At 44.7% G+C, this 15,488-nt stretch overlaps 1 protein-coding gene across 3 annotated transcripts in view; it reads left to right on the top strand.

Moving 5' to 3' along the window:
• Positions 1-15,488, top strand: part of PROSER2 (proline and serine rich 2) — a 103,571-nt gene that overhangs the window by 45,155 nt on the left and 42,928 nt on the right. The window contains exon 1 of one of the 3 annotated variants that reach the window (XM_017529873.2): positions 11,993-12,124. The exons of the other annotated variants lie outside the window; for them this stretch is intronic. The gene's annotated coding sequence lies outside the window, so the exon portion shown is untranslated. Of the gene's footprint in view, positions 1-11,992; positions 12,125-15,488 lie in introns of those variants that run through there. 3 annotated transcript variants of the gene reach the window in all.

Here is a 15,488-nt window from a genome sequence, read left to right as displayed (position 1 = left end):
CAGCTCAGAATTAAAGGGAAATATGACACCCCCACAGCGATCTAGACCGAAGTCCTTGTTCCTCTCCTGGCTGGATCCCAGGGGTGGAGGAAGCCGCAGTGGCAGCCATGGCAGGATGTGTGATGCAGACAGCCCTCCAGGCGCCTGTACAGGAGACTTCACCTGGGGTGGGCACCTGCCTGAAACAGTGGCCTGTGGCCAGGGTCTGTGCAGGACCCTCCTGGTTCTCCCCACACATGGGAGGTATTCATACAGCCACATCACTCTGATGCGGCACAGGGTCTTCCAGCCCCTCCTTCCCTGGCTATGTGACTTTACAGCCTGATTCTGGGAGCTTCCCCAGCCACGTGATTTATACCCTGATTCTGGGAACCACAGAGTTCAGCCCTGGGTGCTGAAATAATAGAAGACCTCTCCCCCAGCCCCTGGGAACACCCCACCCCTTTCCTCACCCACTACCCTCATCACTGGGCTTTTCTCAGAGACCAGAAAGGTTACTTTCAATCACCTGCCCTCGGTGGCCGCAGCAAGCTGCAGTGTCCCTTCCTCCTTTTCCTGCCCGACGCCTCCAGAACCAGGACAGAGCTGCCACCCTGGATGCCTTCTTCACATCAGGGACCTCCCAAAAAAAAGAGTTTCCCAGATGTACCCTTCGCTAACCCAGGCTCTCTCCCATTCCCCATACAAGAACAGAGTGAGGACCTCCTTTTCTGGAAATTCCTAAAAATAGGCAAGAAGTACATCTATTAGAGCTGGAGAACTGGGGACTGCCCAGAGAAACGTCCACTCTAGCCAGTGCTATCCGCTGCCCCCACCCCCAAGTCCCCAGCGCTGCTCATCTCAACAGGGTGGACTGGCCACCAGCCATGCCCCTAGGTCCCGACAGCCCTGCGCACTTCAACATTTTCCCCAGCACTTGTCCTCCCAGCTACTCAAGAGGCTGAAGCTGGAGGTTCATTTGAGCCCAGGAGGTCAAGGCCCCAGTGAGATATGATCACACCACTGCACTCCAGTCTGGGTGACAGAATGAGTCCCTGTCTTTAAAATAATTTTTTTTTAAAGAAAGAGGCATGGGAAATGGTTGGGGATACTTGAAATCTTCACGAAAAAAAGTGAAGTGAAAGCTGAGCTTCAAGGACCAGCCAGATTTTTACCAGGGCAGGATGAGAACAGCCCAAGCAAAGACCTGGTGCTGGGAAGCACAGGGAGTGTTCCGGAAACAGCAGAAATGCAAATATCGAAGCAAGAGAAACAGCAAGGGACTAGAGGGCGGCGGTAATTTGGGGGCCAAGTAGGAGAATGTAGCACTGGAGAGGCTGAATCTGGGGAGCCATTGAGCGTTTTTGAGTAGGACCTAACTGTGAGGGCTTTCTCAGGCAGCCCAACACCTAGAAACTGGGCCTCAATTCCTACTTTCCCACTTACTAGCAACAAAGGAACAGAGTCATTATTACAGCCGCAGCGTGTCCCTGAAATTCACATATGCCAAGCCTCCTGGTCCTTTTCCACTAATGAAGAAAAAAAGAGAGAATGCAACAGCCTCTCATCAGCAGTAATTGACTTCAGAGCCTTAATCTGAGCAGCATCAGAAATTTCCACGCTGAGCCTCCCACGATTCAAGCATCACACACTGCCCTCTTTCCTTCTCAAACGTGCTAACCAACAAACCAAACCTTGGGGTGAAGGACAGGTCACTGTGCTGCCCCTCTCTGAAATTCGGAAGCTGCTCTAGCAGGATTTAAGGAACCTGGGCTTCCCCCTTCGCCCGCTTATTGTCTGTTCTCTCCCAGTGTGGCTTTTATTGTGAGAACTGGGTCATCACAAAACCATCTGGAAATGCTGCCAAGAAGGCTCCTTCTCCAGAGTAGCTGCTGCAAGCCCAGGTGAAATGGAAGGCCTTCGAGATAGCACACAATGCTGTCCACGGATAGTGATCAGCCCCCAGGAAGGGTGGTCAGGCTGGTGCTGAAATGTCACACTACCCTGGCGCATGCCCATCCTCCTGTTTCAGTTACCAGATACTTTTTCACTTATTTAAAGATACCTGACCAATGCCACCGTATGACATCTCTTCAGTGGGCAAGAAAAGGAAGCCTATATATTTGCAAAATAGATTTAAATATTCCTTTTTTCCCCAGATCCTCTGTTAATGGCTTTTTTTCATATAATTTTCTGAAAACTATTTTGCTAACAAAAAATCATAGTGTGTTATTCCAGCACTGTCTTGTTTTGTTCTGTGTTTCTTGAGGAGTCTCACTCTGTCGCCCAGGCTGGAGTGCAGTGGCACAATCTTGGCACACTGCAACCTCTGCCTCCTGGGTTGAAGCAATTCTCTTGCCTCAGCCTCCCGAGTAGCTGCGATTACAGGTATTAGCCACTGTGCCCAGCTGATTTAACTTTCTGTAAAGACTTCATCTCAATATATTGCCCAGGTTGCTCACAACCTCCTGGCTTCAAATGATCCTCCTGCCTCAGCCTCCTGAAGTGCTGGAATTACAGGCATGAACCACCACACCTGGCCTGGAAAAGTCTTTCATTGAAGAAAGCTACAGACTGGGGTCAGGAACCATGACCTTTTCCGGGTTCTCCTGGGTCTTCAGTTTCTCCTTCTGAAGGTAGAATATAAAATGTTATATTTTGAGACCCAAGCTTGAAAATACTCTAGATCCAGAGCTACAGATTATAGCTAATCTTTTTTTTTTTTTTCTTTTTGAGACAGTCTTGCTCTGTTGCCAGGCTGAAGTGCAGTGGCGCCATCTTGGCTCACTGCAACCTCCACCTCCCAGGTTCAAGCGATTCTCCTGCCTCAGCCTCCTGAGTAGCTGGGACTACAAGTGCGTGCCACCATGCCCGGCTAATTTTTTGTATTTTGGTGGAGACGGGGTTTCACCATGTTGGCCAGGATGGTCTCACCCTAGTTTAAATGGCTTTTACCCAAAAGATAGGCAGGAACAAATGCTGGTGAAGATATGTAGAAAAGGAAACCGATCTCCTGATCTCGTGATCCACTCGCCTTGGCCTCACAAAGTGCTGGGATTACAAGTGTGAGTCATTGCACCCAGCTATCTTTTTGTTGTTGTTGTTGAGACAGGGTCTCACTCTGACCCTCAGGCTGGAGTGCAGTGGTGTGACCACAGCTCACTGCAACCTCAACCTCCTGGGCTCAAGTGATCCTCCCACCTCAGCCTTCCAAGTAGCTGGGACTACAGATGTGGACCACCACGCCCAATTAATTTTTTTGTATTTTTCGTAGAGACAGGGTTTTGCCACATTTTCCGGGCTGGTCGTGAACTCCTGGGTTCAAGTCATCCTCCCACCTTGGCCCCCCAATAGGTGGGATTACAGGCATGAACCACCACACCCAGCCTAGAGCTACAGATTATAGCTAATCTTAAATAACAGAAAGAAGCATTCCTTCAAAGTTGTACATAACCTGAATTTTCTTTTTTTTTCTTTTTCTTTTTCTTTTTTTTCAGAGTTTCACTCTTGTCGCCCAGGCTGGAGTACAATGGTGCAATCTTGACTCACTGCAACCTCTACCTCCTGGGTTCAAGCGATTCTCCTGCCTCAGCCTCCCAAGTAGCTGGGATTACAGGTGTCCACCACCATGCCCAGCTAGTTTTCATATTTTTAGTATTTAGTAGAGACAGGGTTTTACTATGTTGGCCAGGCTGGTCTCAAACTCCTAACCTCAGGTGATTCACCTGCCTTGGCTTCCAAAGTGCTAGGATTACAGACATGAGCCAATGCACTTAGCCGTAACCTGAATTTTATTTTATTGTATTTTTATTTTTTTGAGATGGAGTTTCATTCTTGCTGTCCAGTCTGGAGTGCAATGGTGAGATCTCGGCTCACCGCAATCTCCGCCTCCCAGGTTCAAGCAATTCTGCCTCAGCCTCCCGAGTAGCTGGGATTACAGGCATGGGCCACCATGCTTGGTTAATTTTGTATTTTTAGTAGAGATGGGGTTTCTCCATGTTGGTCAGGCTGGTCTCAAACTACTGACCTCAGGTGATCGGCCTGCCTTGGCCTCCGAAATACTGAGATTATAGGCATGAGCCACCACGCCCAGCCCCTGAATTTTCTTAATGTGCCAAAGGAGCTCACTATTGAAAGTTACCTTTTAGTAAATGCATTTATGAAATGAATTATTTTGCCCTTTTAGAAACACTTCAAACATTTGTGTTTTCTTAAAACAACTGTTAATGTAATGTGAGCTAGAATGCCTTCATTCCATCAATCCATTTATGAAATTAGATGACTTCTTGCCTGTATATCATATTGTGTGCTAGCGTCAGATCTTAATTGCTTAGCCTGTTCAATTGCTGAATCTAACCAGGCCTTTTCCTCTTTGGAGCTCATAAGCTCATCTTCCCAGGAGAGGAAGGAGAACAGAAAGTCAATGAAAATTAGAGTTAATTTTGTTATTTTTAGTAGACTTGGAAAACTGGCTGATGAAAGACAAAGTTGAAACCTATTATGGAATTGTCTATCAATTATCCCTGCTTTCCTCACATAGTTACTTGAAAATGGGCATATGGAAAAACCATACTGAGAATAATTATTCCCCCAGCATAACACGCAGTTTATGAGGATGGCCCATCTGCTCTGCCTGAGGGAGTCAGAGCGAGGAGCAGCCTGTGTCCTGTGGCCAGATCTGCCTTTCACCTGCACAGCCTTGACTTCGCTCTTGGTCACTCCTGACAGTGCTGGCTAAAGGCCTCCAAAGAAGACTGAAGGGCGACATGACGATGTGCAAAATGAGGATGTCTGTGTAGTATGACTCCCGTCGCGTGATCTCCTTGTGGCTCCTGAGTTTTGTGTGGATGTAGTTTCTGTCTGTCTCCGGCAGAGATGATGCTTTAATCTATGTCTGCTGTACTCATGACATTATTCTGTTTGGGGTTTAATTGGTATATGGAAGCACCAAATCTTTTCATAAGTATATAATAGCATTTTGTATTTGGCATTTAGTAATTCTTTATGGACTCTTGAGAAAGATTTTTATGCCTTCCATCAAAATCTTAATGGATTTGTATGAAGTTTTCAGCCTTTTGCTAGGAAACGCAGCTTCCACTTTTTTATTATTCTCCCTGTTCCCCTCCCTCTTCATATCTATCAGTTCTCTCTACTTAGATGAGTGTTTAATAAGGTGAAATTTCCACATTCCTAATGAGATTTCCACATTGCTCATGTTATGATTCCTTAAGCTCTCATAAAGGTTGTGCTTTTCCTCAGTACTAATTTAATGACCTTGAAAACTGTCAACAATATGAGCACAAGTCCCTTAATTGGCTTTACAGAGAGCAAATTCATGGGAAAGGTACTGCTCCACCAGGCAACCAGAAACTCACGAATGGCAGCCCTGGTGAAAGGCAGACAGCAGTAGACCTGGAACAAATACTCTGCCACTTACTACGTGAGTGAGACAGCAAAACGCTGAATCCTTTTCAGCCTCAGTTTCTTCCTCTGTGCAATGCGAATCACACCTTCCAAGACTGTCGCAAGAATTGAACCTGTGAGAATCAGTTTTGTAGGCTGTGAAATGGTATAAAGATATAAGGTGTTATTATGTATACACCTGAAATGTAAGAAAGAGAGTGTCTAGGCCTTTTAAAGAGCTTAAAGAAGAGGGCTAGGGGCCTGAGACAGACGGTGATAAGCCCAAAGGGAAGGTGAGGACCCAGCATTTAGTAGTAAACATGTTTACCCCATGAGTTCTCTAACATATATGAAGATGAAGCACCTAATGCCACAGGTCGATGGCATGTATGGGAATTTTATTTATTTGTTTGTTTATTTATTTATTTTGAGACTGAGTCTCACTCTATTGCCCAGATTGGAGTGCAGTGGCACGATCTTGGCTTACTGCAGCCTCTGCCTCCCAGATTCAAGTGATTTCTCCTGCCTCAGCCTCCCAAATAGCTGGGATTACAGGCGCCAACCACCATGCCCAAGTAATTTTTGTATTTTCATAAAGATGGGGTTTCACCATGTTGGCCAGGCTGGTCTTGAACTCTTGACCTCAAGTGATCTGGCCCACCTTGGCCTTTCAAATTAACAGGTGTGAGCCACCGTGCCCGGCCATGTACATGAATATATAATTCAAGCATCTCTATGGTCTCCAACTTCTTGAGGCCACTGTTTTATTTAACATCACAATAAAATGCCTTAAGTAGTTATAATAGCAGCATCTGGAACACTCACTCCTATTTCTTTAACATATTCAAGGGCAAGAGGGTTTGCTTTTTGTTGTTGAGAAGGGTATCAGTCTGTCGCCCAGGCTAGCGTGCAGCAGCACAAACACAGCTCACTGCAGCCTCGACCTCCAAGGCTCAAGCGATTCTCCCACCTCAGCCCGCTAAGTAGCTGGGACTACAGGTGCATGCCACCATGCCCGGCTAATTGATATGCAGTGTGTATTATCATTAATAAATCTTCCTGAGGGCTGTGCTAGGGAGTAAACAGTTATTTATTTACTTATTTTGCTAAATTTCAGTTTTGGTGTTAACAGTTGATTTGGTTTCAGTCCCTTCTTTAGGAAACCTTTTACCAGTTTCCTAAGTAGTTACCAGCAAGTCATTGTTGCACTCTCTGCCTATCTCTCAATCTCCTCTCAAGACATTTTCATTCACATATACAACATGAGATTATGTATATATGATGAGATTACATATGATTGGATTGTGTGTGATGAGATTATATATATATGAGATTATATATGAGATGAGATTATGTGTATGATGAGGTTATATATATGATGATATATATCAGGAGGTTATATGTGATGAGATTATATATATATGAGATTATATATGATAGGATTATGTGTATGATGAGGTTATATATATGATGATACATATCAGGAGGTTATATGTGATGAGATTATATATCATTAGATTATATATTATGAGATTATGTATGCTGAGATTATATAGGATCAGATTATATATAGGATGAGATTATATATAATCAAATTATTTATGATGAGATTCTATATGATGGGGTCATATATGATGGGATTATGTATGATGAGATCTTATATGATGGGATTATATGTGATGAGATTATATATGATCAGATTATTTAAGATTAGATTATATATGATGGGATTATATGTGATGGGGTCACATATGATTGGGTTATATTAGATCGGATTGTATATGATTAGATTGTGTATGATAGGATTATATGTGATGGGATTATATATGTTGGGATCATGTATATGTGATGAGATTGTATATATGATTAGATTATATATCTCTTCATGCATAAATCTTTGTGATTATTTCTCATTATTTCCATTGAAGCCCTAAATATGGAACTACAGGGTCAAAACATATAAAGGTTTACAGGTCTTTAAATATTTTACAAAATTGCTTTTCAGTAAAGTTACATCAACTTATGTTCCCACTAATTGTATTTTAAATTATCCATTGGCCAGGCACGGTGTCTCACACCTGCAATCCTAGCACTTAAGGAGGCCAAGATGGTAGACCACTTGAGATCAGGAGTTCAAGACCAGCCTGGCCAACAGGGTGAAACCCTCGTCTCTACTAAAAATAGAAACAATTAGCCGGGCATGATGGTGTGCATCTGTAGTCCCAATTACTTGGGAGGCTGAGACAGGAGAATCGCTTGAACCAGGGAGGTGGAGGTTGCAGTGAACTGAGATGGTGCTACTGCACTCCAGCCTGGGCAACACAGCGAGACTCCATTGCTAAATAAATAAATAAATAAATAAAATTGCCCATTTCTTTGCACTCCTGCCAGCACTAAATATTAGAATCTAAATTATATTTTCTAATTTTAGGTGAAAATATTGTGTATTATTTAACATTTTTATTTTTGAAATTACAAGTTAGTCTAAACACTTTAAAATATAATACACACACAGATATACACATAGCTGATTACTAAGCACTTTAATTTTCTCTTTGAGGAAATTTTCCCACAGAATTATTAGGGTTTTCTTATCAATTTGTGTGTAGTCCTAAAGATACAATTAACTCTTGGATTTGTTATGCAGAGGTTTGTAGTTTCCAATTTTTTTTTTTTTTTGTCTTTTAGGCTTCTGTTTGCAATATTTTTAGTTACCAGAATTTTTTAAATTTTATGCAATTTAGTCTAATGGTCATTTCCTTCTTGATCATTTCTTTTCTTTCCCCACCTTGAGATCACATAAATATTTACCTAAATTTTCCCTTAATTTTAAATTTTATTTTTTGTCTTTTTGACACAGGGTCTCTCTGCCCCCAACCTGGAGAGCAGTGGCACGATCACAGCTCACTGCAGCCTGGACCTCACCCCCAGGCTCAGGTGATCCTCCCACTTCAGCCTTCTGAGCTGCTGGGACTACGCATGTGCACTACCATACCTGGTTAATTTTTATATTTTTTTTTTTGTCGAGACAGAAAGATCTCATTATGTTGCTCAAGCTGGTCTCGAACTCCTGGGCTCAAGCAATCCTCCTGCCTCAGACTGCCAAAGTGCTGGAATTACAGGCATGAGACACCACACTGGACCCTAAAATTATTTAATGTAGCTGTAACATCTTTCAGCATATAATGACATGTAAGGGCTTAACTTGACTATCTTTTCAAATTACTATGTTTCTTACCTCTACTTACTGACATCCCATCTCTCTTTTTCATTTATTTTTGATGACCCTTTTATCACATATGAAAGTCTACACTACCTTTTCCTGGGTTATATTGTTCCATTCTGATACGTTTCATCAGTATAGCCATAGACTAGGTTTCAATAATAAATAGGTCAATTTCCCATATTTTTCTTTCTTTTTCTAATTTTGTTAACTTTTCTCACCTATTATTTGTTCAATTTGTTTAGATACACTTTAAAATACTTTTAGCCTTATAGGGTAGGTGTTAACGGCCTTGTTATACAGATGAGGAACTGAAGCTCAAAAAAGATAAACAGCTTAAGGTAATAAATCATGTCTTTTACATATCCCCTGTCGGATCCAAACTGCTGTTGTTTTTTTAGTAAAGAAAAGTTATGAAATTTTCTTTCTCCTTTCCTGTCTGCCTCCCTCTAGTGGTCATGACATATATTACAGTTTCTGAAGTCAATTTTATACAGTAATATACTTCCTTTATAACATAAAAATACATCGCTTATTTAAAAATTTTTAAGTTATATAAATTTCATTAATATTTATTTAATATTTGGGGGTCATGTGTTATTAGGGTTTTCTTAGCAAAGACCAGCCTCAGAAAACATTTATGAAGAAGTCAAGTGACTTTACAGTGAAATTTTTTTAATTTCGTAGGTTTTAAAACTGTAACAATACAAAGACCCTCTAGATATTTCTTTGTTCATTTATTTTCCTTTGGACATTATCTAAGTACTTTCATAAATAACTATCTTTTTTCAGTTTTTTTGAGACAGACCCTGTTACCCAGGCTAGAGTGCAGTGGCACAATCTCGACTCACTGCAACCTACAATTCCTGGGTTCAAGCAACTCTCCTAGCTCAGCCTCCCAAGTGGTTGAAATTACAGGCATGCCCACCACGTTCAGCTAATGTTTGCATTTTTAGTAAAGATGGGGTTTTGCCATATTGGCCAGGCTGGTCTCAAACTCCTGATCTCAGATGATCTGCTTGCCTCGGCCTCCCAAAGTGATGGGATTACAGGCGTGAGCCACGGCGCCCAGCCAAATAACCGTATTTAAATTCCCCCTGTAACCATTTCTTCTCCTCTGACCTGGCTTCAGTGTCCTTTCTCACTGTTTGGTCCCTTTTTGTGTTCAGTTGTCACAAAGGTGCCTAGGCCATGGGTGCATCGGGGCAGGAGCTTCAAGGCAGGAGGCCAGCCTGGGCTAGCTCCCTGGCCAGGCCTGCACTAGCCTATAGGAGGGCCACCTGACAGTAATTCCCACAAAGACTTAGGATGTGCTAGCAGGGGCCAGCCTCCATCCCTAACTGCCTGTCGGTTGAAGCCTTCTCAGTCTCATTTTCTTCCTTGTTTATTTCCTGCTCCTATTTTTCTGCCTTTTTCTTTTCCCCTTTTTCCTTTCTAATCCCATCATTCTTCAATATCTTCCTTCTCGTTTCTTTTTCACCTGTAAGAAAAGATGCCGTAAAAGTTTAACCAAGCAAGAAGGATAATAATAAAAATAATTCTGGGAAGCATTTATCAAAAAATTTTTTTTTCCCTTGATCTGAATTCCTTAAAGGGCCGAGCGCAGTGGCTCATGCCTTTTAACCCAACACTTTGGGCAGCCCAGATGAGAGGATTGCTTGAGCCTGGAGGTTTGAGACTACCGTGAGAATGAGACCCTGTCTCTACAAAAAATAAAATAAAAAATTAGCCAGGCATGGTGGTTCATGCCTGTAGGCCCAGCTTGGGAGGCTGAGGCAAGAGAATCACTTGAGCCCAGGAGTTGGAGGCTGCCGTGAGCTACAGTCTTGCCGCTGCACTCTAGCCTGGGCAACAGAACAAGAACATGTCTCAAAAAATAAAATAAATTCCTTAAAGACAGTGTCTGCTATATTATCTCCCTCCTATAGATAGGTGTTTAATATTACCATTTATTCTGTCACTTCATGATACATGCATTCATATTTAACACAACATGGACAAAAATGTAAGAAGGGGAAAAAAAAAAAGAACATAACCAGAAAGCTTAGGTTCATTATTCAGTGAGGATTAAGGGCTGTCAGAGTTGACTGTCTCCTGGATATTGTTCAGGAGAGGATAATAATACTGACCCAATTAAGTAGCATTTTGGGTAGATTAAAGTGCTTTGTAAACATTAATTAAAGATGCAGGGAGTTAGGTGAGGCCAATGTGTTATTAGAGGAAAAGTTTTCTTCCCTTTCATCAGGTATCTCTTTCTGGGAAGGGCAGAGAAATGACCTCAGGACAAAGGCATTGGGCTCAACCCTGAGTGCTGCCGGTGATTCATCCTGTGCAACCACTTCCGTTCTTAGTTTTCTATAAAATGGGAATCAACACAAACATTCTGGGAATCTAGGTTGTTATAACATTTGCCATTTGAGTATACAAAAAACCCTACAATTAATACAACCCCATAACCCTTGCTTTCTCCCTGCCTACCGAGTTAAACCTGGTACCATCAACTTCCACCAACTTACAAAAGCCTTCCACAACCAGCTATTAACCTTGGGAGATATTTCCATGGTGATAACCTGAAGAAGAAAATGCAAGGAGCTGTGGGGTCAAAAATTTTCCCATGACTTTCTTCAACTGTCTGAACCTCAGCTTTCCTCCTCTGTAAAATGGGGCTAAAAAACCAGAAAACCATTTTAAGGATTAAATGAAATAATGTATGTAGTGTATGCACGTTAAATGCTGTGTCTGAGGGTACAGGAATGCAATAAATTGCATCAGTGTTATTACGTATAAAATAGCCTTTCAAAGCTGATGATAATAAAAAAGAAAAAATTAAAGGCCACGTGCAGTGGCTTAGGCCTGTAATCCTAGCACTTTGGGAGGCTGAGGTGAGAGGGTCACTTGACCTTGACGCCAGGAGTTCGAGACCAGCCTGGGCAATATAATGAGACCTCCCCCAATCTCTACAAAATATTTAAAAATTAGCTGTGTGTGGTGGCGGTGCACCTGTGATACCAGCTACTCGGGAGACTGAGATGGGAGGATCACTTGAGTTCGGGAGGTGGAGGTTGCATGCAGTGAGCCGCGATCACACCACGTGCAATCTAGCCTGGGCGACAGAGCAAGACCCTGTCTCAGGAAAAATTAAATTAATGTTCCATTTTTTGCAAGCTTCCGTCGTACATCCCTATTGCTTTTCTCCGCGTGGGTCGCTCGGGGATAAAGTTGGAGATTTTCACGCTGATATTCCCCAACTCGAACTTCACAGCTTGACCGAGGGCCCCTGGGAGGGGCCGGGGGGCGGCCTGCGTGGCGGGGCCTGGCCCTTTAAGCGCCGCGGGCGCGAGCCGTGCGTGCCTAAGGAGCACGAGTCCCGGCGGCGGGCGCGCGCGGCGTGCCGTGGAGCGCGCGGCGGGACGGCCCGGCACAGTCTGCAGGGCTTGCGGGCAGACTGGAGGCGGCGTGAGGGCTCCGGGTCGCGGGCAGCGTGGACACCTGAGTCCCCGGGCAGGGGGCTCCCGCGAGGTGAGTGCCGCCCTAGGACCCCGGGCAGGGCGGGAGCGACGGGACGGCGTCCTGGCGGCGGTGGCGTCGCTGGAGTCTGGCTGGGACGCCGGCGGGTCGGGCAGAGAGGGGCACCGGACCCTGCCTTGCGCGCTCTCCGCCCCGACAGGGGGAGCCCGGCGCCGCAGCAGAGGCCACCCGCTGCCGGACCCCCGACCTCCGGGCGTCGCTGCCTCCTCGGGGACCTCGGGGTCGGGGCGCGGAAGGGAACGCGCTGGGTTCCGAGTCTGGGGCTGTCCGGGGTGCGCAGGGGTGGAGGCGGGTTTCCCAGCCTTGGGCGCAGAGCGTCTCCGCGGTCCCCACCGCCCGCCTCCCAACCCGGGACCCCCTTGCGCCGCGGGACCCCCATGCGGCCTCCGGGAGAGGGTGCGGGTCCGACGCGGCGGGTGGAGCCACCTGTTCCACCCGGGCCCGCACGTCCTGGAATCCTGCGGGGCTGTGCAGGGTCTGCCCAGCCCAGCGCGGCGGAAGGGAATAAAATAGAGGAGAAAATGTGGCCCGTGATGAAATTGAACAAAAGACAATAAAATAAACCCCAGTATTTCTCCAAGTCTTTGAAAGTTTCCCAGTATTGTTTTACGGAGTCTAAATTTAAGCATCTAGTTGTTTGGTGTCTTGTTGTTTTCCTTAACCGCAGGAACTAACCTCAGAAAACTTTTAACTCTTTACCAGAACCTAGTGGGTGCAGAGCAGAAAACTTAAAGTGAGTCAAGGAAAATGACTGTGTGTGACTTTTTCCACCCTAAACACAGTAAAACATTCAGATCTGTAGGGAGAAGTTTCTTTCTGGCTCCAGTTTTAATGGAGAACTTTTTTTTTTTTTTTTAATCTGTGTTTCTGAAAGGTAGCGGAAGGCCAAACCAGGTATACGTGGAAACTTGAGGGAAATGCTCAGGAGAAAACGTCATTAAAAATACTTTTCTACATTATTTAAAAAAAAAAAAAAAAAACTACACAAAAGTGCATGCACTAAAAAGTTTGCCCTCCAAGTTCCGTGTCTGAATGTTACTGATTGTTTTTCTAGGTGGAGGAGGTATTTTCGTTCGTGGAGCCAATATGGAAACGCAAACAAATGCCCTATTGACTTGGGATTGGGTGGGAAGGATGAAAGTTGTCTAAAATCTTTCTTGCCAAAGTTGACAGTGTATGTATGGAATCTTGTGTGTTTTCTTGTCTAGACTAGTAATAGCCATTTTAAAGCAACTGGATTATATTCCTTGGTAACAGCACTTCCCATGAGCTTTCCTTGAGAATTTTAGATGCTGATGATTTAAAAGTAATGCATTTTCTCTGTTACTAGAAATCAGAAATCCAAAATTCGAGTGATAGTGGAGCAAAAGCTGGAAAGATGAGCGATGTTTTAGGAAAGTTTGAGCGTGTTTGCATCTGAGATTGCTGGGGATGGGGGATTTGCCCATGAATTCGTTCAGGAATATTTGTAGACTGACCACCTACAGCGCGCAGAGCAGTGACTGCAATATACAAGCATTTCTAGATAACAGCTATAGGAAACTGATTAAAACCAGATCAAGTAAGCCTTCATTGGCAGCTGAAGACATACCTGGCCTTGGTTCCAAAGTTCTCAGACACCCAAGGAGCCCCGAGTTGGCACGGTGTGTTGATTCTGAAGATCATCTCAGATAACTACAGGAGTGGAGCCTTGACACCTGAAGTGGGAGAGAGGAAGGGCTTGGGTGGAGCAGAGCTGAGAACAGGGGAACCTCTAGAACTAGAAGTTCAGGTGCATCTTATCTGCAGTGTTGTGGGACTGCCAGTGGCACAGAGGCCATTCGGGAGCTGCAGGGGGAATCCTAGGAGCATCCCAGAACCCGAGCTCTTTGCTTTGCTGGTAAAGGGCAGCGTTGCATTTCACTTTCCTTTGCACTTGGTGGCTTCACAGCTGCCTATGTGCTCTAAGAAGATGGCCTTGCAACTCTGCCCCGATAGATAGCAGCCATCCCCACTTCATGCTGAGGGGTCTCCTGGCCACCATCGGAAAGCCTCTGTTCACAGAGGCACGGCCCTCTGCACGGGTTGTGTCCAGCCAGTGGCATCACGGCCAACAGTGTCTGTCTGTGGAACCTTAGTGAAGCTGTCCCTCTCCGTAATTGTTTCCTTTCTAGACTGGTAGCCTTCATCTTGAAACCTGAGAGTATTTTAAGAAAGTTCTTTCTGGGAGCCGGGTGCGGTGGCTCACACCTGTAATCCCAGCATTCTGGGAGGCCGGGGCTGGCGGATCACCTGAGGCCAAGAGTTCAAGACGAGCCTGACCAACATGGAGAAATCCCGTCTCTACTAAAAATACAAAACTTGGCCAGATGTGGTGGCATGCCTGTAATCCCAGCTACTCAGGAGGCTGAGGCAGGAGAATCGCTTGAACCCGGGAGGCGGAGGTTGCGGTGAACCGAGATCATGACATTGCACTCCAGGTTGGGCAACAAGTGTGAGACTCTGTCTCAAAAAAAGAAAAAAGAAAAGTTGGTGCTGGGTTTATAATCTGTGCATTCAGGGTTGGCAGGGAAGGACTGTAGGGAAGAGCATTTGCCTTGTCCAACAGGGATGGGATAGCTCTTCGTGAACGTGTATCTTCAGACAAAGTATTGCCAGAGACTCTACCACTGTGAAGACATGATGCTGCTTATCTTTTTTATTATAGTCAAATACATAGAACATAAAATTTATCCCTTTAAAGTGCACAAGTCAGTGGCATGAAGTGCCTTCCATTCCCAAAGTTATGTAGCCATCACCACTGAGTTCCAGAACTCTTTCATCTCTCCAAAAGGGAACCCATTAAGCTGACGGTTCCCATTCCCCTCTCCCAACCCCTGGCGACACTGGTCTCCTTCTGTCTCTGTAGGCTGCCCCTTCTGTGTGTTTGTGCACATGGAATCTTAAAATCTGGCCTCTGTGTCTGGCTTCTTTGACTTAGCACAATGTTTTCAAGGTCCGTCCATGTGGCGGCGTGTATCAGTGCTTCACTCCTTTTAATGGCTGAATAGTGTTCCGTGTGTGAACGGATTGCCTTCTGTTTCCCATTCAGACGAATGACGTTGGGTTGTTTCCACTTTTGGCTATTGTGACTAGTACTGCTATGAACAGTTGTATACAAGTTTTTGTTTGAACACCTGTTGTCACTTCTTTTGGGTCTGTACCTGAAAGTAGAATTCCAGGTCATATGGTAATTCTGGGATTCACCTGTTGAGGAGCTGCCAGCTGTTTTATATAGCAGCTGCACCATTTTGTGTTCCCACCAGCAACGTGTCAGGTTCAGGTTTCTCCACATCCTTGTCAACTGCTTGGTATTTTCCTTTTTTTTTTTTTTTTT

The sequence above is a fragment of the Cebus imitator genome, unplaced genomic scaffold (genome assembly GCF_001604975.1).
Source record: "Cebus imitator isolate Cc_AM_T3 unplaced genomic scaffold, Cebus_imitator-1.0 Scaffold61, whole genome shotgun sequence".
Classification (NCBI taxonomy): Eukaryota; Metazoa; Chordata; class Mammalia; order Primates; family Cebidae; genus Cebus; species Cebus imitator.
Note: the sequence above shows the minus strand (reverse complement) of the source record. Positions and strands in the feature narration are given on the sequence as shown.